Source organism: Astyanax mexicanus, chromosome 9 (assembly GCF_023375975.1).
Source record: "Astyanax mexicanus isolate ESR-SI-001 chromosome 9, AstMex3_surface, whole genome shotgun sequence".
NCBI classification, from domain to species: Eukaryota; Metazoa; Chordata; class Actinopteri; order Characiformes; family Acestrorhamphidae; genus Astyanax; species Astyanax mexicanus.
This window is the reverse complement of record NC_064416.1, coordinates 3,843,249-3,867,683: the sequence shown is the minus strand read 5'-3', so window position 1 is coordinate 3,867,683 and position 24,435 is coordinate 3,843,249. Positions and strand designations below refer to the sequence as shown.

Sequence of the window (24,435 nt, the reverse complement as noted above, 5' to 3'; positions counted from 1 at the left end):
CAGGCAGAATGTTTATCAGGTCAAAACTTATACACTATATATGGGTTATTTATATGCCCTTTTTATGCCTTGTGTTTTTTGAATTTAAGAACTGAAGTTGTTTCACCAAATGCCCACTAGAGTGCAGCAAGACACCACATAAAACCTGATGAACACTACAGCTCAATTTATCAATGCTTTTCAACTAGTTTACTCACACCACTCATCTAGCATTGTCATTTTGGTCTTTATGGTCACGCTGGTTACCCAGCTTGGTTATCCAGTTTGGTGATGACGGTCAACCAGCAACAGGTTTTAAGCCTAACTGGCCTCCAGGGGCCTCTTTGCCTGTGACGCTCGAACCCCGTAAATCGCCGCTTGCGGCTATATTTATTATTCTTATTCTTTTTCTGCCATAGAAGTGATCGGGCAGAAGAAACCGTAAGGCCTACAGGGCTGAGACTTGGTCATATGGTAGTACTTCTCACCGCTACTCAGATTCAAAAGATGAGCCAAATCGGCCTCAAGGGGGCGCTATGGCGAAGGTCAACGCGTTAGGCCTCGTAACTGCCACGCCCTGATAGCTAGAGCAAAAATTCTTGCATTATATGATTCCTTGGTTAATGGCAAATCAAAAAGGTCAATAGAACCACTAAGCTCCGCCCACTTAGATTTTTTGCTATTTAGCATAATATGCAAAACCTACTTTTGAGAACTTGTCCTAGGGTCATTGACCAATCCTGTCATATTTGGTGTCAAACAACTCAGCAGAGACCCAACCTCAATAATTATCAAAAAAATTGTGAAATTTGTAAACAATATGGCCGCCATATGCAAATTAATCTTACCGTGGCACACCCAAATTTACTCTAACAGCTGTAACTTTTGAATGCTTAAACCTACACTAATGCCACTTTAGACCTTTGATGCCAACATGATTCTGAGGTAGCCCGTCAATCTGTGTAGACATACGCCTCCAGGGGGCGGAGCCAAAGTTAAAAATCTGTTTCTCAGGAACCGTACAAGCTATGAAGCTCTCCTTTGGCTTGTATCATCTATGGCCTATGTCCTAATGTTTTACAGAAGGAAAATTTGATATGCAAATTTTTGCGATCGTTATTAGCCAATCAGATTCCAGCAAGCTTTTGACATGCTAAACAATGACCAATCAGGACGATACTTATACCCTACATGTATCTCAGGGCCTTCTATCATCCATTAAAATATGGCGTTGATTGGCCTCAAGGGGGCGCTATAGCAGATAATCAGTTATATCTAAAGGTACAAGTGGCCTAGGCTTGTTATTCTTTTTTAGTTGTATACGTTGCTGTAGCCTTTACAACTTTGTAATTACATATGTTTACCAAAAATGCAAAGATTTTCATCAGTGGCCAAAAGAGTAAAAATTGCTCTTTTCGAACTTGTCTTTAAGTCCTTAATCAATCAAAACAAATTTGGTCTTGATGCAATCTTGAGACCCTGTAGGTAAATAATTATCAAAAAAATCTTGACATTTTAACTATTTGAGGCCCATAAACCTTGATCAAACATGTACGTGAAAGCCTTTTCAGAGTTATTTGGCCAAAACTCTGTCAAAGTTTAAAACATGCCAAAACTGTTGAAGCTACTAATTAACAATGACATTTGAAGTACATGTGCCAAGTATGAGCCAAATAAGTCTTCAGTAGGCTCTACAGTGAAAAAATAACTATTTTCAATTTATTCTATTTATCGCTGTTTTCCAACCTAAATGGACAGAAGACAGGAAACTTTCACCCTATCGACACACAAATTTATACACATATATAGACTGATAATCTGATCTTGATTGCAAATTTTCAGCCAAATCGGACATGTTTTGCCTCTACAACGGCTGGAAAACTACAGCGATTTTGTAGGCCTCAAGCCTGTATTATCGCTTTTTTCCAATCTAAATGGACAGAAGTCAGGAACCTTTGACCCTATTGACACAGAAATTGACATACATATATAGACTGATATTGTGATCCTGATTGCAAATTTTGAGCCAAATCAGATATTTTTTGCCTCTAATATGGCCAAAGAGCAACAGCCATTTTGTAGGCCATAAGCCTGTATTATCACTTTTTTCAAACCTAAATGGTCAGAAGTCAGGAACCTTTGACCCTATCAACACACAAATTTACATACATGTATATACAGACCACTTGATCATGAGTACCAATTTGGAGCCCAATCGGACTTTTCTTCTCTTTTTAATAAATAGAAACACACTGATAGGGAATGTTCTGTCTTTCTGATAGAGTGATAGATTTCCAGCAGGTTATATGTGGTCTCTTGCTGCGCTCTGGTGGTCATTTGGTGAAACAGCTACAGGTGAATTATTCTAAATTAAAGCTCTGCTGAACTTATTCAATCTTGCTTGTCTTGCTTAATTAAACATATTTATCCTTCTTGTTCATTCTGGTCAGCCGCCTGGGTCATTCTTGTTTATGCTCCACCCACTTAATTTTTTTTTAATTTGCATAATATGCAAAACCTACTTTTGAGATCTTGTCCTTGGATCCTTGACCAATCATGACATGTTTGGTGTCAAACAGTTCAGCAGAGCTTACTCCTCAATAATTATTAAAAAAATCTTTACATTTATAAACAACATGGCCGCCATATGCAAATGAGTTCTACCATGGTGCAGTAAAATGTCTTTAACACATAACTTTTGAATGCTTAACCTGACACTAATACCACTTCAGTCCTTTGATCATTACATGATTCTCAGACACCCTGTCAGTTTAAGTAGACATACACCCCCCCCAGGGGGCGGGGCCAATGCTCAATAGCTGTTTCTCTACAACCATACAAGCTATCAAGGTCATCCTTGCCAATTATCATCTATGGCCCATGCACTAATGGTACACCAAATGAAAATTTGATATGGACACTTTTGTGGTCACTATTAGCCAATCACATTCCAGCAAGCTGTTGACAGGCAGAATGTTTATCAGGTCAAAACTTATACACTATATATGGGTTATTTATATGCCCTTTTTATGCCTTGTGTTTTTTTAATTTAAGAACTGAAGTTGTTTCACCAAATGCCCACTAGAGTGCAGCAAGACACCACATAAAACCTGATGAACACTACAGCTCAATTTATCAATGCTTTTCAACTAGTTTACTCACACCACTCATCTAGCATTGTCATTATGGTCTTTATGGTCACACTGGTTGCCCAGCTTGGTTATCCAGTTTGGTGATGACGGTCAACCAGCAACAGGTTTTAAGCCTAACTGGCCTCCAGGGGCCTCTTTGCCTGTGACGCTCGAACCCCGTAAATCGCCGCTTGCGGCTATATTTAGGGGTTCGAGCACGTAGTGCTAGAAACCCTATTGTAATTGTTCTGATTATTATTATTATTATTATTATTATTATTATTATTATTATTATTATTATTAGGGGTTCGAGCACGTAGTGCTAGAAACCCTATTGTAATTGTTCTGATTATTATTATTATTATTATTATTATTATAGTTCTTATTCTTTTTCTGCCATAGAAGTGATTGGGCAGAAGAAACCGTAAGGCCTACAGGGCTGAGACTTGGTCATATGGTAGTACTTCTCACCGCTACTCAGATTCAAAAGATGAGCCCGATCGGCCTCAAGGGGGCGCTATGGCGAAGGTCAACGCGTTTGGCCTCGTAACTCCTACGCCCTGATAGCTAGACTAAAAATTCTTGCATTATATGATTCCTTGGTTAATGGAAAATCAAAAAGGTCAATAGAACCACTAAGCTCCGCCCACTTAGATTTTTTGCTATTTAGCATAATAAGCAAAACCTACTTTTGAGAACTTGTCCTAGGGTCATTGACCAATCCTGTCATTTTTGGTGTCAAACAACTCAGCAGCGTCCCAACCTCAATAATTATCGAAAAAATTGTGAAATTTGTAAACAATATGGCCGCCATATGCAAATTAATCTTACCGTGGCACACCCAAATTTACTCTAACAGCTGTAACTTTTGAATGCTTAAACCTACACTAATGCCACTTTACAACTTTGATGCCAACATGATTCTGAGGTAGCCCGTCAATCTGTGTAGACATACGCCCCCAAGGGGCGGAGCCAAAGCTAAAAATCTGTTTCTCAGGAACCGTACAAGCTATGAAGCTCTCCTTTGACATGTATCATCTATGGCCTATGTCCTAATGTTTTACAGAAGGAAAATTTGATATGCAAATTTTTGCGATCGTTATTAGCCAATCAGTTTCCAGCAAGCTTTTGACATGCTAAACAATGACCAATCAGGACGATACTTATACCCTACATGTATCTCAGGGCCTTCTATCATCCATTAAAGTATGGCGTTGATTGGCCTCAAGGGGGCGCTATAGCAGAAAATCAGTTATATCTAAAGGTACAAGTGGCCTAGGCTTGTTATTCTTTTTTAGTTGTATACTTTGCTGTAGCCTTTACAACTTTGTAATTACATGTGTTTACCAAAAATGCAAAGATTTTCATCAGTGGCCAAAAGAGTAAAAATTGCTCTTTTCGAACTTGTCATTAAGTCCTTAATCAATCAAAACAAATTTGGTCTTGGTGCAATCTTGAGACCCTGTAGGTAAATAATTATCAAAAAAATCTTGACATTTTAACTATTTGAGGCCCATAAACCTTGATCAAACATGTACGTGAAAGCCTTTTCACAGTTATTTGTCCAAAACTCTGTCAAAGTTTAAAACATGCCAAAACTGTTGAAGCTACTAATTAACAATGACATTTGAAGTACATGTGCCAAGTATGAGCCAAATAAGTCTTCAGTAGGCTCTACAGTGAAAAAATAACTATTTTCAATTTATTCTATTTATCGCTATTTTCCAACCTAAATGGACAGAAGACAGGAAACTTTCACCCTATCAACACACAAATTTATACACATATATAGACTGATAATCTGATCTTGATTGCAAATTTTCAGCCAAATCGGACATGTTTTGCCTCTACAACGGCTGGAAAACTACAGCGATTTTGTAGGCCTCAAGCCTGTATTATCGCTTTTTTCCAATCTAAATGGACAGAAGTCAGGAACCTTTGACCCTATTGACACAGAAATTGACATACATATATAGACTGATATTGTGATCCTGATTGCAAATTTTGAGCCAAATCAGATATTTTTTGCCTCTAATATGGCCAAAGAGCAACAGCCATTTTGTAGGCCATAAGCCTGTATTATCACTATTTTCAAACCTAAATGGTCAGAAGTCAGGAACCTTTGACCCTATCAACACACAAATTTACATACATGTATATACAGACCACTTGATCATGAGTACCAATTTGGAGCCCAATCGGACTTTTCTTCTCTTTTTAATAAATAGAAACACACTGATAGGGAATGTTCTGTCTTTCTGATAGAGTGATAGATTTCCAGCAGGTTATATGTGGTCTCTTGCTGCGCTCTGGTGGTCATTTGGTGAAACAGCTACAGGTGATTTATTCTAAATTAAAGCTCTGCTGAACTTATTCAATCTTGCTTGTCTTGCTTAATTGAACATATTTATCCTTCTTGTTCATGCTGGTCAGCCGCCTGGGTCATTCTTGTTTATGCTCCACCCACTTAATTTTTTTTTAAATTTGCATAATATGCAAAACCTACTTTTGAGATCTTGTCCTTGGATCCTTGACCAATCATGACATGTTTGGTGTCAAACAGTTCAGCAGAGCTTACTCCTCAATAATTATTAAAAAAATCTTTACATTTATAAACAATATGGCCGCCATATGCAAATGAGTTCTACCATGGTGCAGTAAAATGTCTTTAACACTTATAACTTTTGAATGCTTAACCTGACACTAATACCACTTCAGTCCTTTGATCATTACATGATTCTCAGATACCCTGTCAGTTTAAGTAGACATACACCCCCCCAGGGGGCGGAGCCAATGCTCGATAGCTGTTTCTCTAGAACCATACAAGCTATCAAGGTCATCCTAGCCAATTATCATCTATGGCCCATGCACTAATGGTACACCAAATGAAAATTTGATATGGACACTTTTGTGGTCACTATAAGCCAATCGCATTCCAGTAAGCTTTTGACAGGATGAATGTTAATCAGGTCAAAACTTATACAATATTATTGATATGATTGGTTATTGATATGTGCCCTTTTATGCCTCACTGCTTGGCTCTCAACAGGATAAATGTGGCTTGTGTTTTTCAATATAAGAACTGAATTTGTTTCACCAAATGTCCACTAGAGTGCAGCAAGAGACCACATTAAACCTGATGAACACTACAGCTCAATTTATCAATGCTTTTCAACTAGTTTACTCACACCACTCATCTGGCATTGTCATTACTGTCTTTGTGGTCAGGCTGGCCACCTAGCTTGGTTATGCTGCTCATCCAGCTAGGTCATTCTGTTCATTCACATTGGTCATTATGGTCCTGCTGGTCATTCAGCTTTGTATTCATAGCAATGTTGGTCATTCAGCTTGGTCATACTGGCCAACCACCTTTGCCATGCTGGTCATCCAGTTTGGTCACTATGGTCTTCCAGCTTGGTCAATATGGTCAACAAGTTTGTCATCCAGATTAGTCATGCTGGTAATCTAGCTTGGTCTTCACGGTCATGCTAGTCATCCTCATCCAGTTTGGCGATGCCGGTCAACCGGCAACATGTTTTAAGCCTAACTGGCCTCCAGGGGTCTCTTTGCCTGTAACGCTCGAACCCCGTAAATCGCCGCTTGCGGCTATATTTATTATTCTTATTCTTTTTCTGCCATAGAAGTGATTGGGCAGAAGAAACCGTAAGGCCTACAGGGCTGAGACTTGGTCATATGGTAGTACTTCTCACCGCTACTCAGATTCAAAAGATGAGCCCGATCGGCCTCAAGGGGGCGCTATGGCGAAGGTCAACGCGTTTGGCCTCGTAACTCCTACGCCCTGATAGCTAGAGCAAAAATTCTTGCATTATATGATTCCTTGGTTAATGGCAAATCAAAAAGGTCAATAGAACCACTAAGCTCCGCCCACTTAGATTTTTTGCTATTTAGCATAATATGCAAAACCTACTTTTGAGAACTTGTCCTAGGGTCATTGACCAATCCTGTCATATTTGGTGTCAAACAACTCAGCAGAGTCCCAACCTCAATAATTATCGAAAAAATTGAGAAATTTTTAAACAATATGGCCGCCATATGCAAATTAATCTTACCGTGGCACACCCAAATTTACTCTAACAGCTGTAACTTTTGAATGCTTAAACCTACACTAATGCCACTTTACAACTTTGATGCCAACATGATTCTGAGGTAGCCCGTCAATCTGTGTAGACATACGCCCCCAGGGGGCGGAGCCAAAGCTAAAAATCTGTTTCTCAGGAACCGTACATGCTATGAAGCTCTCCTTTGGCATGTATCATCTATGTCCTATGTCCTAATGTTTTACATAAGGAAAATTTGATATGCAAATTTTTGCGATCGTTATTAGCCAATCAAATTCCAGCAAGCTTTTGACAGGCTAAACAATGACCAATCAGGACGATACTTATACCCTACATGTATCTCAGGGCCTTCTATCATCCATTAAAATATGGCATTGATTGGCCTCAAGGGGGCGCTATAGCAGAAAATCAGTTATATCTAAAGGTACAAGTGGCCTAGGCTTGTTATTCTTTTTTAGTTGTATACTTTGCTGTAGCCTTTACAACTTTGTAATTACATGTGTTTACCAAAAATGCAAAGATTTTTATCAGTGGCCAAAAGAGTAAAAATTGCTCTTTTCGAACTTGTCTTTAAGTCCTTAATCAATCAAAACAAATTTGGTCTTGATGCAATCTTGAGACCCTGTAGGTAAATAATTATCAAAAAAATCTTGACATTTTAACTATTTGAGGCCCATAAACCTTGATCAAACATGTACGTGAAAGCCTTTTCAGAGTTATTTGGCCAAAACTCTGTCAAAGTTTAAAATATGCCAAAACTATTGAAGCTACTAATTAACAATGACATTTGAAGTACATGTGCCAAGTATGAGCCAAATAACTCTTCAGTAGGCTCTACAGTGAAAAAATAACTATTTTCAATTTATTCTATTTATCGCTATTTTCCAACCTAAATGGACAGAAGACAGGAACCTTTCACCCTATCAACACACAAATTTATACACATATATAGACTGATAATCTGATCTTGATTGCAAATTTTCAGCCAAATCGGACATGTTTTGCCTCTACAACGGCTGGAAAACTACAGCGATTTTGTAGGCCTCAAGCCTGTATTATCGCTTTTTTCAAATCTAAATGGACAGAAGTCAGGAACCTTTGACCCTATTGACATAGAAATTGACATACATATATAGACTGATATTGTGATCTTGATTGCAAATTTTGAGCCAAATCAGATATTTTTTGCCTCTAATATGGCCAAAGAGCAACAGCCATTTTGTAGGCCATAAGCCTGTATTATCGCTTTTTTCAAACCTAAATGGTCAGAAGTCAGGAACCTTTGACCCTATCAACACACAAATTTACATACATGTATATACAGACCACTTGATCATGAGTACCAATTTGGAGCCCAATCGGACTTTTTTTCTCTTTTTAATAAGTAGAAACACACTGATAGGGAATGTTCTGTCTTTCTGATAGAGTGATAGATTTCCACCAGGTTATATGTGGTCTCTTGCTGCGCTCTGGTGGTCATTTGGTGAAACAGTTACAGTTGAATTATTCTAAATTAAAGCTCTGCTGAACTTATTCAATCTTGCTTGTCTTGCTTAATTGAAGATCTTTATCCTTCTTGGTCATGCTAGTCAGCCGCCTGGGTCATTCTTGTTTATGCTGCACCCACTTAATTTTTTTTTTAATTTGCATAATATGCAAAACTTACTTTTGAGATCTTGTCCTTGGATCCTTGACCAATCATGACATGTTTGGTGTCAAACAGTTCAGCAGAGCTTACTCCTCAATAATTATAAAAAAAATCTTTACATTTATAAACAATATGGCCGCCATATGCAAATGAGTTCTACCATGGTGCAGTAAAATGTCTTTAACACTTATAACTTTTGAATGCTTAACCTGACACTAATACCACTTCAGTCCTTTGATCATTACATGATTCTCAGATACCCTGTCAGTTTAAGTAGACATACACCCCCCCAGGGGGCGGGGCCAATGCTCGATAGCTGTTTCTCTAGAACCATACAAGCTATCAAGGTCATCCTAGCCAATTATCATCTATGGCCCATGCACTAATGGTACACCAAATGAAAATTTGATATGGACACTTTTGTGGTCACTATTAGCCAATCACATTCCAGCAAGCTTTTGACAGGCAGAATGTTTATCAGGTCAAAACTTATACACTATATATGGGTTATTTATATGCCCTTTTTATGCCTTGTGTTTTTTGAATTTAAGAACTGAATTTGTTTCACCAAATGCCCACTAGAGTGCAGCAAGACACCACATAAAACTTGATGAACACTACAGCTCAATTTATCAATGCTTTTCAACTAGTTTACTCACACCACTCATCTAGCATTGTCATTATGGTCTTTATGGTCACGCTGGTTACCCAGCTTGGTTATCCAGTTTGGTGATGACGGTCAACCAGCAACAGGTTTTAAGCCTAACTGGCCTCCAGGGGCCTCTTTGCCTGTGACGCTCGAACCCCGTAAATCGCCGCTTGCGGCTATATTTATTAGGGGTTCGAGCACGTAGTGCTAGAAACCCTATTGTAATTGTTCTGATTATTATTATTATTATTATTATTATTATTATTATTATTATTATTATTATTATTATTATTATAGTTCTTATTCTTTTTCTGCCATAGAAGTGATTGGGCAGAAGAAACCGTAAGGCCTACAGGGCTGAGACTTGGTCATATGGTAGTACTTCTCACCGCTACTCAGATTCAAAAGATGAGCCCGATCGGCCTCAAGGGGGCGCTATGGTGAAGGTCAACGCGTTTGGCCCCGTAACTCCTACGCCCTGATAGCTAGAGCAAAAATTCTTGCATTATATGATTCCTTGGTTAATGGCAAATCAAAAAGGTCAATAGAACCACTAAGCTCCGCCCACTTAGATTTTTTGCTATTTAGCATAATATGCAAAACCTACTTTTGAGAACTTGTCCTAGGGTCATTGACCAATCCTGTCATTTTTGGTGTCAAACAACTCAGCAGAGTCCCAACCTCAATAATTATCAAAAAAATTGTGAAATTTGTAAACAATATGGCCGCCATATGCAAATTAATCTTACCGTGGCACACCCAAATTTACTCTAACAGCTGTAACTTTTGAATGCTTAAACCTACACTAATGCCACTTTAGACCGTTGATGCCAACATGATTCTGAGGTAGCCCGTCAATCTGTGTAGACATACGCCCCCAGGGGGCGGAGCCAAAGCTAAAAATCTGTTTCTCAGGAACTGTACAAGCTATGAAGCTCTCCTTTGGCATGTGTCATCTATGGCCTATGTCCTAATGTTTTACAGAAGGAAAATTTGATATGCAAATTTTTGCGATCGTTATTAGCCAATTAGTTTCCAGCAAGCTTTTGACATGCTAAACAATGACCAATCAGGACGATACTTATACCCTACATGTATCTCAGGGCCTTCTATCATCCATTAAAATATGGCGTTGATTGGCCTCAAGGGGGCGCTATAGCAGAAAATCAGTTATATCTAAAGGTACAAGTGGCCTAGGCTTGTTATTCTTTTTTAGTTGTATACTTTGCTGTAGCCTTTACAACTTTGTAATTACATGTATTTACCAAAAATGCAAAGATTTTCATCAGTGGCCAAAAGAGTAAAAATTGCTCTTTTCGAACTTGTCTTTAAGTCCTTAATCAATCAAAATAACTTTGGTCTTGATGCAATCTTGAGACCATGTAGGTAAATAATTATCAAAAAAATCTTGACAATTTAACTATTTGAGGCCCATAAACCTTGATCAAACATGTACGTGAAAGCCTTTTCAGAGTTATTTGGCCAAAACTCTGTCAAAGTTTTAAACATGCCAAAACTGTTGAAGCTACTAATTAACAATGACATTTGAAGCACATTTGCCAAGTATGAGCCAAATAAGTCTTCAGTAGGCTCTACAGTGAAAAAATAACTATTTTCAATTTATTCTATTTATCGCTATTTTCCAACCTAAATGGACAGAAGACAGGAACCTTTCACCCTATCAACACACAAATTTATACACATATATAGACTGATAATCTGATCTTGATTGCAAATTTTCAGCCAAATCGGACATGTTTTGCCTCTACAACGGCTGGAAAACTACAGCGATTTTGTAGGCCTCAAGCCTGTATTATCGCTTTTTTCAAACCTAAATGGACAGAAGTCAGGAACCTTTGACCCTATCGACACAGAAATTGACATACATATATAGACTGATATTGTGATCCTGATTGCAAATTTTGAGCCAAATCAGATATTTTTTGCCTCTAATATGGCCAAAGAGCAACAGCCATTTTGTAGGCCATAAGCCTGTATTATCGCTTTTTTCAAACCTAAATGGTCAGAAGTCAGGAACCTTTGACCCTATCAACACACAAATTTACATACATGTATATACAGACCACTTGATCATGAATACCAATTTGGAGCCCAATCGGACTTTTCTTCTCTTTTTAATAAATAGAAACACACTGATAGGGAATGTTCTGTCTTACTTATAGAGTGATAGATTTCCAGCAGGTTATATGTGGTCTCTTGCTGCGCTCTGGTGGTCATTTGGTGAAACAGCTACATTTGAATTATTCTAAATTAAAGCTCTGCTGAACTTATTTAATCTTTTTTGTCTTGCTTAATTGAACATATTTATCCTTCTTGGTCATGCTAGTCAGCCACCTGGGTCATTCTTATTTATGCTCCACCCACTTAATTTTTTTTTAATTTGCATAATATGCAAAACCTACTTTTGAGATCTTGTCTTTGCCTCCTTGACCAATCATGACATGTTTGGTGTCAAACAGTTCAGCAGAGCTTACTCCTCAATAATTATTAAAAAAAAATCTTTACATTTATAAACAATATGGCCGCCATATGCAAATTAGTTTTACCATGGTGCAGTAAAATGTCTTCTAACACTTATAACTTTTGAATGCTTAACCTGACATTAATACCACTTCAGTCCTTTGATCATTACATGATTCTCAGATACCCTGTCAGTTCAAGTAGACATACACCCCCAGGGGGCAGAGCCAATGCTCAATAGCTGTTTCTCTACAACCATACAAGCTATCAAGGTCATCCTTGCCAATTATCATCTATGGCCCATGCACTAATGGTACACCAAATGAAAATTTGATATGGACACTTTTGTGGTCACTATTAGCCAATCACATTCCAGCAAGCTTTTGACAGGCAGAATGTTTATCAGGTCAAAACTTATACACTATATATGGGTTATTTATATGCCCTTTTTATGCCTTGTGTTTTTTGAATTTAAGAACTGAAGTTGTTTCACCAAATGCCCACTAGAGTGCAGCAAGACACCACATAAAACCTGATGAACACTACAGCTCAATTTATCAATGCTTTTCAACTAGTTTACTCACACCACTCATCTAGCATTGTCATTTTGGTCTTTATGGTCACGCTGGTTACCCAGCTTGATTATCCAGTTTGGTGATGACGGTCAACCAGCAACAGGTTTTAAGCCTAACTGGCCTCCAGGGGCCTCTTTGCCTGTGACGCTCGAACCCCGTAAATCGCCGCTTGCGGCTATATTTAGGGGTTCGAGCACGTAGTGCTAGAAACCCTATTGTAATTGTTCTGATTATTATTATTAGGGGTTCGAGCACGTAGTGCTAGAAACCCTATTGTAATTGTTCTGATTATTATTATTATTATTAGGGGTTCGAGCACGTAGTGCTAGAAACCCTATTGTAATTGTTCTGATTATTATTATTAGGGGTTCGAGCACGTAGTGCTAGAAACCCTATTGTAATTGTTCTGATTATTATTATTATTATTATTATTATTATTATTATTATTATTATTATTATTATAGTTCTTATTCTTTTTCTGCCATAGAAGTGATTGGGCAGAAGAAACCGTAAGGCCTACAGGGCTGAGACTTGGTCATATGGTAGTACTTCTCACCGCTACTCAGATTCAAAAGATGAGCCCGATCGGCCTCAAGGGGGCGCTATGGCGAAGGTCAACGCGTTTGGCCTCGTAACTCCTACGCCCTGATAGCTAGAGCAAAAATTCTTGCATTATATGATTCCTTGGTTAATGGCAAATCAAAAAGGTCAATAGAACCACTAAGCTCCGCCCACTTAGATTTTTTGCTATTTAGCATAATATGCAAAACCTACTTTTGAGAACTTGTCCTAGGGTCATTGACCAATCCTGTCATATTTGGTGTCAAACAACTCAGCAGAGTCCCAACCTCAATAATTATCAAAAAAATTGAGAAATTTTTAAACAATATGGCCGCCATATGCAAATTAATCTTACCGTGGCACACCCAAATTTACTCTAACAGCTGTAACTTTTGAATGCTTAAACCTACACTAATGCCACTTTACAACTTTGATGCCAACATGATTCTGAGGTAGCCCGTCAATCTGTGTAGACATACGCCCCCAGGGGGCGGAGCCAAAGCTAAAAATCTGTTTCTCAGGAACCGTACAAGCTATGAAGCTCTCCTTTGACATGTATCATCTATGGCCTATGTCCTAATGTTTTACAAAAGGAAAATTTGATATGCAAATTTTTGCGATCGTTATTAGCCAATCAGATTCCAGCAAGCTTTTGACATGCTAATCAATGACCAATCAGGACGATACTTATACCCTACATGTATCTCAGGGCCTTCTATCATCCATTAAAATATGGCGTTGATTGGCCTCAAGGGGGCGCTATAGCAGAAAATCAGTTATATCTAAAGGTACAAGTGGCCTAGGCTTGTTATTCTTTTTTAGTTGTATACTTTGCTGTAGCCTTTACAACTTTGTAATTACATATGTTTACCAAAAATGCAAAGATTTTCATCAGTGGCCAAAAGAGTAAAAATTGCTCTTTTCGAACTTGTCTTTAAGTCCTTAATCAATCAAAACAAATTTGGTCTTGATGCAATCTTGAGACCCTGTAGGTAAATAATTATCGAAAAAATCTTGACATTTTAACTATTTGAGGCCCATAAACCTTGATCAAACATGTACGTGAAAGCCTTTTCAGAGTTATTTGGCCAAAACTCTGTCAAAGTTTAAAACATGCCAAAACTGTCGAAGCTACTAATTAACAATGACATTTGAAGTACATGTGCCAAGTATGAGCCAAATAAGTCTTCAGTAGGCTCTACAGTGAAAAAATAACTATTTTCAATTTATTCTATTTATCGCTATTTTCCAACCTAAATGGACAGAAGACAGGAACCTTTCACCCAATCAACACACAAATTTATACACATATATAGACTGATACTCTGATCTTGATTTTCAGCCAAATCGGACATGTTTTGCCTCTACAACGGCTGGAAAACTACAGCGATTTTGTAGGCCTCAAGCCTGTATTATCGCTTTTTTCAAATCTAAATGGACAGAAGTCAGGAACCTTTGACCCTATTGACACAGAAATTGACATACATATATAGACTGAAATTGTGATCTTGATTGCAAATTTTGAGCCAAATCAGATATTTTTTGCCTCTAATATGGCCAAAGAGCAACAGCCATTTTGTAGGCCATAAGCCTGTATTATCACTTTTTTCAAACCTAAATGGTCAGAAGTCAGGAACCTTTGACCCTATCAACACACAAATTTACACACATATATATGCAGACCACTTGATCATGAGTACCAATTTGGAGCCCAATCGGACTTTTCTTCTCTTTTTAATAAATAGAAACACACTGATAGAGAATGTTCTGTCTTACTTATAGAGTGATAGATTTCCAGCAGGTTATATGTGGTCTCTTGCTGCGCTCTGGTGGTCATTTGGTGAAACAGCTACAGGTGAATTATTCTAAATTAAAGCTCTGCTGAACTTATTCAATCTTGCTTGTCTTGCTTAATTGAAGATCTTTATCCTTCTTGGTCATGCTGGTCAGCCACATGGGTCATTCTTGTTTATGCTCCACCCACTTAATTTTTTTTTTAATTTGCATAATATGCAAAACCTACTTTTGAGATCTTGTCCTTGGATCCTTGACCAATCATGACGTTTGGTGTCAAACAGTTCAGCAGAGCTTACTCCTCAATAATTATTAAAAAAATCTTTACATTTATAAACAATATGGCCGCCATATGCAAATGAGTTCTACCATGGTGCAGTAAAATGTCTTTAACACTTCTAACTTTTGAATGCTTAACCTGACACTAATACCACTTCAGTCCTTTGATCATTACATGATTCTCAGATACCCTGTCAGTTTATGTAGACATACACCCCCAGGGGGCGGGGCCAATGCTCGATAGCTGTTTCTCTAGAAGCATACAAGCTATCAAGGTCATCCTAGCCAATTATCATCTATGGCCCATGCACTAATGGTACACCAAATGAAAATTTGATATGGACAATTTTGTGGTCACTATTAGCCAATCACATTCCAGCTAGCTTTTAACAGGCGGAATGTTAATCAGGTCAAAACTTATATACTATATACGGGTTATTTATATGCCCTTTTTATGCCTTGTGTTTTTTCAATTTAAGAACTGAATTTGTTTCACCAAATGCGCAATAGAGTGCAGTAAGACACCACATAAAACCTGATGAACACTACAGCTCAATTTATCAATGCTTTTCAACTAGTTTACTCACACCACTCATCTAGCATTGCCATTATGGTCTTTATGGTCACGCTGGTCACCCAGCTTGGTTATGCTGGCCATCCAGCTTGGTCATGCTGGCCATTCACATTGGTCATTATGGTCCTGCTGGTCATTCAGCTTTGTCCTCATAGTAATGGTGGTCTTCCAGCTTGGTCATACTGGCCAACCACCTTTGCCATGCTGGTCATCCAGTTTGGTCATTATGGTCTTCCAGCTTGGTAAATATGGTCAACAAGTTTGTCATCCAGATTAGTCATGCTGGTAATCTAGCTTGGTCTTCACGGTCACGCTGGTCATCCTCATCCAGTTTGGCGATGCCAGTCAACCGGCAACATGTTTTAAGCCTAACTGGCCTCCAGGGGTCTCTTTGCCTGTAACGCTCGAACCCCGTAAATCGCCGCTTGCGGCTATATTTATTATTATTATTATAGTTCTTATTCTTTTTCTGCCATAGAAGTGATTGGGCAGAAGAAACCGTAAGGCCTACAGGGCTGAGACTTGGTCATATGGTAGTACTTCTCACCGCTACTCAGATTCAAAAGATGAGCCCGATCGGCCTCAAGGGGGCGCTATGGCGAAGGTCAACGCGTTTGGCCTCGTAACTCCTACGCCCTGATAGCTAGAGCAAAAATTCTTGCATTATATGATTCCTTGGTTAATGGCCAATCAAAAAGGTCAATAGAACCACTAAGCTCCGCCCACTTAGATTTTTTGCTATTTAGCATAATATGCAAAACCTACTTTTGAGAACTTGTCCTAGGGTCATTGACCAATGCTGTCATATTTGGTGTCAAACAACTCAGCAGAGTCCCAACCTTAATAATTATCGAAAAAATTGAGAATTTTTTAAACAATATGGCCGCCATATGCAAATTAATCTTACCGTGGCACACCCAAATTTACTCTAACAGCTGTAACTTTTGAATGCTTAAACCTACACTAATGCCACTTTACTACTTTGATGCCAACATGATTCTGAGGTAGCCCGTCAATCTGTGTAGACAGACGCCCCCAGGGGGCGGAGCCAAAGCTAAAAATCTGTTTCTCAGGAACCGTAAAAGCTATGAAGCTCTCCTTTGGCATGTATCATCTATGGCCTATGTCCTAATGTTTTACAGAAGGAAAATGTGATATGCAAATTTTTGCAATCGTTATTAGCCAATCAGATTCCAGCAAGCTTTTGACAGGCTAAACAATCACCAATCAGGACGATACTTATACCCTACATGTATCTCAGGGCCTTCTATCATCCATTAAAATATGGCGTTGATTGGCCTCAAGGGGGCGCTATAGCAGAAAATCAGTTATATCTAAAGGTACAAGTGGCCTAGGCTTGTTATTCGTTTTTAGTTGTATACTTTGCTGTAGCCTTTACAACTTTGTAATTACATATGTTTACCAAAAATGCAAAGATTTTCATCAGTGGCCAAAAGAGTAAAAATTGCTCTTTTCGAACTTGTCTTTAAGTCCTTAATCAATCAAAACAAATTTGGTCTTGATGCAATCATGAGACCCTGTAGGTAAATAATTATCAAAAAAATCTTTACATTTTAACTATTTGAGGCCCATAAACCTTGATCAAACATGTACGTGAAAGCCTTTTCAGAGTTATTTGGCCAAAACTCTGTCAAAGTTTAAAACATGCCAAAACTGTTGAAGCTACTAATTAACAATGACATTTGAAGTACATGTGTCAAGTATGAGCCAAATAAGTCTTCAGTAGGCTCTACAGTGAAAAAATAACTATTTTCAATTTATTCTATTTATCGCTATTTTCCAACCTAAATGGACAGAAGACAGGAACCTTTCACCCTATCAACACACAAATTTATACACATATATAGACTGATAATCTGATCTTGATTGCAAATTTTCAGCCAAATCGGACATGTTTTGCCTCTACAACGGCTGGAAAACTACAGCGATTTTGTAGGCCTCAAGCCTGTATTATCGCTTTTTTCAAATCTAAATGGACAGAAGTCAGGAACCTTTGACCCTATTGACACAGAAATTGACATACATATATAGACTGATATTGCGATCTTGATTGCAAATTTTGAGCCAAATCAGATTTTTTTTGCCTCTAATATGGCCAAAGAGCAACAGCCATTTTGTAGGCCATAAGCCTGTATTATCACTTTTTTCAAACCTAAATGGTCAGAAGTCAGGAACCTTTGACCCTATCAACACACAAATTTACATACATGTATATACAGACCACTTGATCATGAGTACCAATTTGGAGCCCAATCGGACTTTTCTTCTCTTTTTAATAAATAGAAACACACTGATAGGGAATGTTCTGTCTTTCTGATAGAGTGATAGATTTCCAGCAGGTTATATGTGGTCTCTTGCTGCGCTCTGGTGGTCATTTGGTGAAACAGCTACAGGTGAATTATTCTAAATTAAAGCTCTGCTGAACTTATTCAATCTTGCTGGTCTTGCTTAATTGAACATATTTATCCTTCTTGTTCATGCTGGTCAGCCACCTGGGTCATTCTTGTTTATGTTCCACCCACTTAATTTTTTTTTTATTTGCATAATATGCAAAACCTACTTTTGAGATCTTGTCCTTGGATCCTTGACCAATCATGACATGTTTGGTGTCAAACAGTTCAGCAGAGCTTACTCCTCAATAATTATTTAAAAAATCTTTACATTTATAAACAATATGGCCGCCATATGCAAATGAGTTCTACCATGGTGCAGTAAAATGTCTTTAACACTTATAACTTTTGAATGCTTAACCTAACACTAATACCACTTCAGTCCTTTGATCATTACATGATTCTCAGATACCCTGTCAGTTTAAGTAGACATACACCCCCCCAGGGGGCGGGGCCAATGCTCGATAGCTGTTTCTCTAGAACCATACAAGCTATCAAGGTCATCCTAGCCAATTATGATCTATGGCCCATGCACTAATGGTACACCAAATGAAAATTTGATATGGACACTTTTGTGGTCACTATTAGCCAATCACATTCCAGCAAGCTTTTAACAGGCAGAATGTTAATCAGGTCAAAACTTATATACTATATACGGGTTATTTATATGCCCTTTTTATGCCTTGTGTTTTGTCAATTTAAGAACTGAATTTGTTTCACCAAATGCGCACTAGAGTGCAGTAAGACACCACATAAAACCTGATGAACACTACAGCTCAATTTATCAATGCTTTTCAACTAGTTTACTCACACCACTCATCTAGCATTGCCATTATGGTCTTTATGGTCACGCTGGTCACCCAGCTTGGTTATGCTGGCCATCCAGCTTGGTCATGCTGGCCATTCACATTGGTTATTATGGTCCTGCTGGTCATTCAGCTTTGTCCTCATAGTAATGGTGGTCTTCCAGCTTGGTCATACTGGCCAACCACCTTTGCCATGCTGGTCATCCAGTTTGGTCATTATGGTCTTCCAGCTTGGTCAATATGGTCAACAAGTTTGTCATCCAGATTAGTCATGCTGGTAATCTAGCTTGGTCTTCACGGTCATGCTGGTCATCCTCATCCAGTTTGGCGATGCCGGTCAACCGGCAACATGTTTTAAGCCTAACTGGCCTCCAGGGGTCTCTTTGCCTGTAACGCTCGAACCCCGTAAATCGCCGCTTGCGGCTATATTTAGGGGTTCGAGCACGTAGTGCTAGAAACCCTATTGTAATTGTTCTGATTATTATTATTATTATTATTCTTATTCTTTTTCTGCCATAGAAGTGATTGGGCAGAAGAAACCGTAAGGCCTACAGGGCTGAGACTTGGTCATATGGTAGTACTTCTCACCGCTACTCAGATTCAAAAGATGAGCCCGATCGGCCTCAAGGGGGCGCTATGGCGAAGGTCAACGCGTTTGGCCGCGTAACTCCTACGCCCTGATAGCTAGAGCAAAAATTCTTGCATTATATGATTCCTTGGTCAATGCCAAATCAAAAAGGTCAATAGAACCACTAAGCTCCGCCCACTTAGATTTTTTGCTATTTAGCATAATATGCAAAACCTACTTTTGAGAACTTGTCCTAGGGTCATTGACCAATCCTGTCATATTTGGTGTAAAACAACTCAGCAGAGTCCCAACCTCAATAATTATCGAAAAAATTGTGAAATTTGTAAACAATATGGCCGCCATATGCAAATTAATCTTACCGTGGCACACCCAAATTTACTCTAACAGCTGTAACTTTTGAATGCTTAAACCTACACTAATGCCACTTTACAACTTTGATGCCAACATGATTCTGAGGTAGCCCGTCAATCTGTGTAGACATACGCCCCCAGGGGGCGGAGCCAAAGCTAAAAATCTGTTTCTCAGGAACCGTACAAGCTGTGAAGCTCTCCTTTGGCATGTATCATCTATGGCCTATGTCCTAATGTTTTACAGAAGGAAAATTTGATATGCAAATTTTTAGCGATCGTTATTAGCCAATCAGGTTCCAGCAAGCTTTTGACATGCTAAACAATGACCAATCAGGACGATACTTATACCCTACATGTATCTCAGGGCCTTCTATCATCCATTAAAATATGGCGTTGATTGGCCTCAAGGGGGCGCTATAGCAGAAAATCAGTTATATCTAAAGGTACAAGTGGCCTAGGCTTGTTATTCTTTTTTAGTTGTATACTACGCTGTAGCCTTTACAACTTTGTAATTACATGTGTTTACCAAAAATGCAAAGATTTTCATCAGTGGCCAAAAGAGTAAAAATTGCTCTTTTCGAACTTGTCTATAAGTCCTTAATCAATCAAAACAAATTTGGTCTTGATGCAATCTTGAGACCCTGTAGGTAAATAATTATCAAAAAAATCTTGACATTTTAACTATTTGAGGCCCATAAACCTTGATCAAACATGTACGTGAAAGCCTTTTCAGAGTTATTTGGCCAAAACTCTGTCAAAGTTTAAAACATGCCAAAACTGTTGAAGCTACTAATTAACAATGACATTTGAAGCACATGTGCCAAGTATGAGCCAAATAAGTCTTCAGTAGGCTCTACAGTGAAAAAATAACTATTTTCAATTTATTCTATTTATCGCTATTTTCCAACCTAAATGGACAGAAGACAGGAACCTTTCACCCTATCAACACACAAATTTATACACATATATAGACTGATAATCTGATCTTGATTGCAAATTTTCAGCCAAATCGGACATGTTTTGCCTCTACAACGGCTGGAAAACTACAGCGATTTTGTAGGCCTCTAGCCTGTATTATCGCTTTTTTCAAGCCTAAATGGACAGAAGTCAGGAACCTTTGACCCTATTGACACAGAAATTGACATACATATATAGACTGATATTGTGATCTTGATTGCAAATTTTGAGCCAAATCAGATATTTTTTGCCTCTAATATGGCCAAAGAGCAACAGTCATTTTGTAGGCCATAAGCCTGTATTATCGCTTTTTTCAAACCTAAATGGACAGAAGTCAGGAACCTTTGACCCTATCAACACACAAATTTACACACATATATATGCAGACCACTTGATCATGATTACCAATTTGGAGCCCAATCGGACTTTTCTTCTCTTTTTAATAAATAGAAACACACTGATAGGGAATGTTCTGTCTTACTTATAGAGTGATAGATTTCCAGCAGGTTATATGTGGTCTCTTGCTGCGCTCTGGTGGTCATTTGGTGAAACAGCTACATTTGAATTATTCTAAATTAAAGCTCTGCTGAACTTATTTAATCTTTTTTGTCTTGCTTAATTGAACATATTTATCCTTCTTGGTCATGCTGCTCAGCCACCTGGGTCATTCTTATTTATGCTCCACCCACTTAATTTTTTTTTAATTTGCATAATATGCAAAACCTACTTTTGAGATCTTGTCTTTGCCTCCTTGACCAATCATGACATGTTTGGTGTCAAACAGTTCAGCAGAGCTTACTCCTCAATAATTATTAAAAAAAAAATCTTTACATTTATAAACAATATGGCCGCCATATGCAAATTAGTTTTACCATGGTGCAGTAAAATGTCTTCTAACACTTATAACTTTTGAATGCTTAACCTGACATTAATACCACTTCAGTCCTTTGATCATTACATGATTCTCAGATACCCTGTCAGTTTAAGTAGACATACACCCCCAGGTGGCAGAGCCAATGCTCGATAGCTGTTTCTCTACAACCATACAAGCTATCAAGGTCATCCTTGCCAATTATCATCTATGGCCCATGCACTAATGGTACACCAAATGAAAATTTGATATGGACACTTTTGTGGTCACTATTAGCCAATCACATTCCAGCAAGCTTTTGACAGGCAGAATGTTTATCAGGTCAAAACTTATACACTATATATGGGTTATTTATATGCCCTTTTTATGCCTTGTGTTTTTTGAATTTAAGAACTGAAGTTGTTTCACCAAATGCCCACTAGAGTGCAGCAAGACACCACATAAAACCTGATGAACACTACAGCTCAATTTATCAATGCTTTTCAACTAGTTTACTCACACCACTCATCTAGCATTGTCATTATGGTCTTTATGGTCACGCTGGTTACCCAGCTTGGTTATCCAGTTTGGTGATGACGGTCAACCAGCAACAGGTTTTAAGCCTAACTGGCCTCCAGGGGCCTCTTTGCCTGTGACGCTCGAACCCCGTAAATCGCCGCTTGCGGCTATATTTATTATTATTATTCTTATTCTTTTTCTGCCATAGAAGTGATTGGGCAGAAGAAACCGTAAGGCCCACAGGGCTGAGACTTGGTCATATGGTAGTACTTCTCACCGCTACTCAGATTCAAAACATGAGCCCGATCGGCCTCAAGGGGGCGCTATGGCGAAGGTCAACGCGTTTGGCCTCGTAACTCCCACGCCCTGATAGCTAGAGCAAAAATTCTTGAATTATATGATTCCTTGGTTAATGGCAAATCAAAAAGGTCAATAGAACCACTAAGCTCCGCCCACTTAGATTTTTTGCTATTTAGCATAATATGCAAAACCTACTTTTGAGAACTTGTCCTAGGGTCATTGACCAATCCTGTCATATTTGGTGTCAAACAACTCAGCAGAGTCCCAACCTCAATAATTATCGAAAAAATTGTGAAATTTGTAAACAATATGGCCGCCATATGCAAATTAATCTTACCGTAGCACACCCAAATTTACTCTAACAGCTGTAACTTTTGAGTGCTTAAACCTATACTAATGCCACTTTAGACCTTTGATGCCAACATGATTCTGAGGTAGCCTGTCAATCTGTGTAGACATACGCCTCCAGGGGGCGGAGCCAAAGCTAAAAATCTGTTTCTCAGGAACCGTACAAGCTACGAAGCTCTCCTTTGGCATGTATCATCTATGGCCTATGTTCTAATGTTTCACAGAAGGAAAATTTGATATGCAAATTTTTGCGATCGCTATTAGCCAATCAGATTCCAGCAAGCTTTTGACAGGCTAAACAATCACCAATCAGGACGATACTTATACCCTACATGTATATGAGGGCCTTCTATCATCCATTAAAATATGGCGTTGATTGGCCTCAAGGGGGCGCTATAGCAGAAAATCAGTTATATCTAAAGGTACAAGTGGCCTAGGCTTGTTATTCTTTTTTAATTGTATACTTTGCTGTAGCCTTTACAACTTTGTAATTACATGTATTTACCAAAAATGCAAAGATTTTCATCAGTGGCCAAAAGAGTAAAAATTGCTCTTTTCGAACTTGTCTTTAAGTCCTTAATCAATCAAAACAAATTTGGTCTTGTTGCAATCAGGAGACCCTGTAGGTAAATAATTATCAAAAAAATCTTGACATTTTAACTATTTGAGGCCCATAAACCTTGATCAAACATGTACGTGAAAGCCTTTTCAGAGTTATTTGGCCAAAACTCTGTCAAAGTTTAAAACATGCCAAAACTGTTGAAGCTACTAATTAACAATGACATTTGAAGCACATGTGCCAAGTATGAGCCAAATAAGTCTTCAGTAGGCTCTACAGTGAAAAAATAACTATTTTCAATGTATTCTATTTATCGCTATTTTCCAACCTAAATGGACAGAAGACAGGAACCTTTCACCCTATCAACACACAAATTTATACACATATATAGACTGATAATCTGATCTTGATTGCAAATTTTCAGCCAAATCGGACATGTTTTCCCTCTACAACGGCTGGAAAACTACAGCAATTTTGTAGGCCTCAAGCCTGTATTATCGCTTTTTTCAAATCTAAATGGACAGAAGTCAGGAACCTTTGACCCTATCGACACAGAAATTTACATACATATATAGACTGATATTGTGATCTTGAATGCAAGATTTTGAGCCAAATCAGATATTTTTTGCCTCTAATATGGCCAAAGAGCAACAGCCATTTTGTATGCCATAAGCCTGTATTATCGCTTTTTTCAAACCTAAATGGACAGAAGTCAGGAACCTTTGACCCTATCAACACACAAATTTACACACTTATATATGCAGACCACTTGATCATGAGTACCAATTTGGAGCCCAATCGGACTTTTCTTCTCTTTTTAATAAATAGAAACACACTGATAGGGAATGTTCTGTCTTTCTGATAGAGTGATAGATTTCCAGCAGGTTATATGTGGTCTCTTGCTGCGCTCTGGTGGTCATTTGGTGAAACAGCTACATTTGAATTATTCTAAATTAAAGCTCTGCTGAACTTATTCAATCTTGCTTGTCTTGCTTA

General features: G+C 38.3%; 1 long non-coding RNA gene across 1 annotated transcript; it reads right to left on the bottom strand.

Annotated features, from left to right (window-relative positions):
- On the bottom strand, positions 1 to 22,999 carry LOC125804631 (uncharacterized). The gene is made up of 3 exons (XR_007440790.1): positions 22,921 to 22,999; positions 7,113 to 7,231; positions 1 to 759 (listed from the first exon to the last, which is right to left on the bottom strand). It is a non-coding gene; the product is annotated as an uncharacterized LOC125804631 (long non-coding RNA).
- Between the last annotated feature and the right edge of the window lie 1,436 nt (positions 23,000 to 24,435).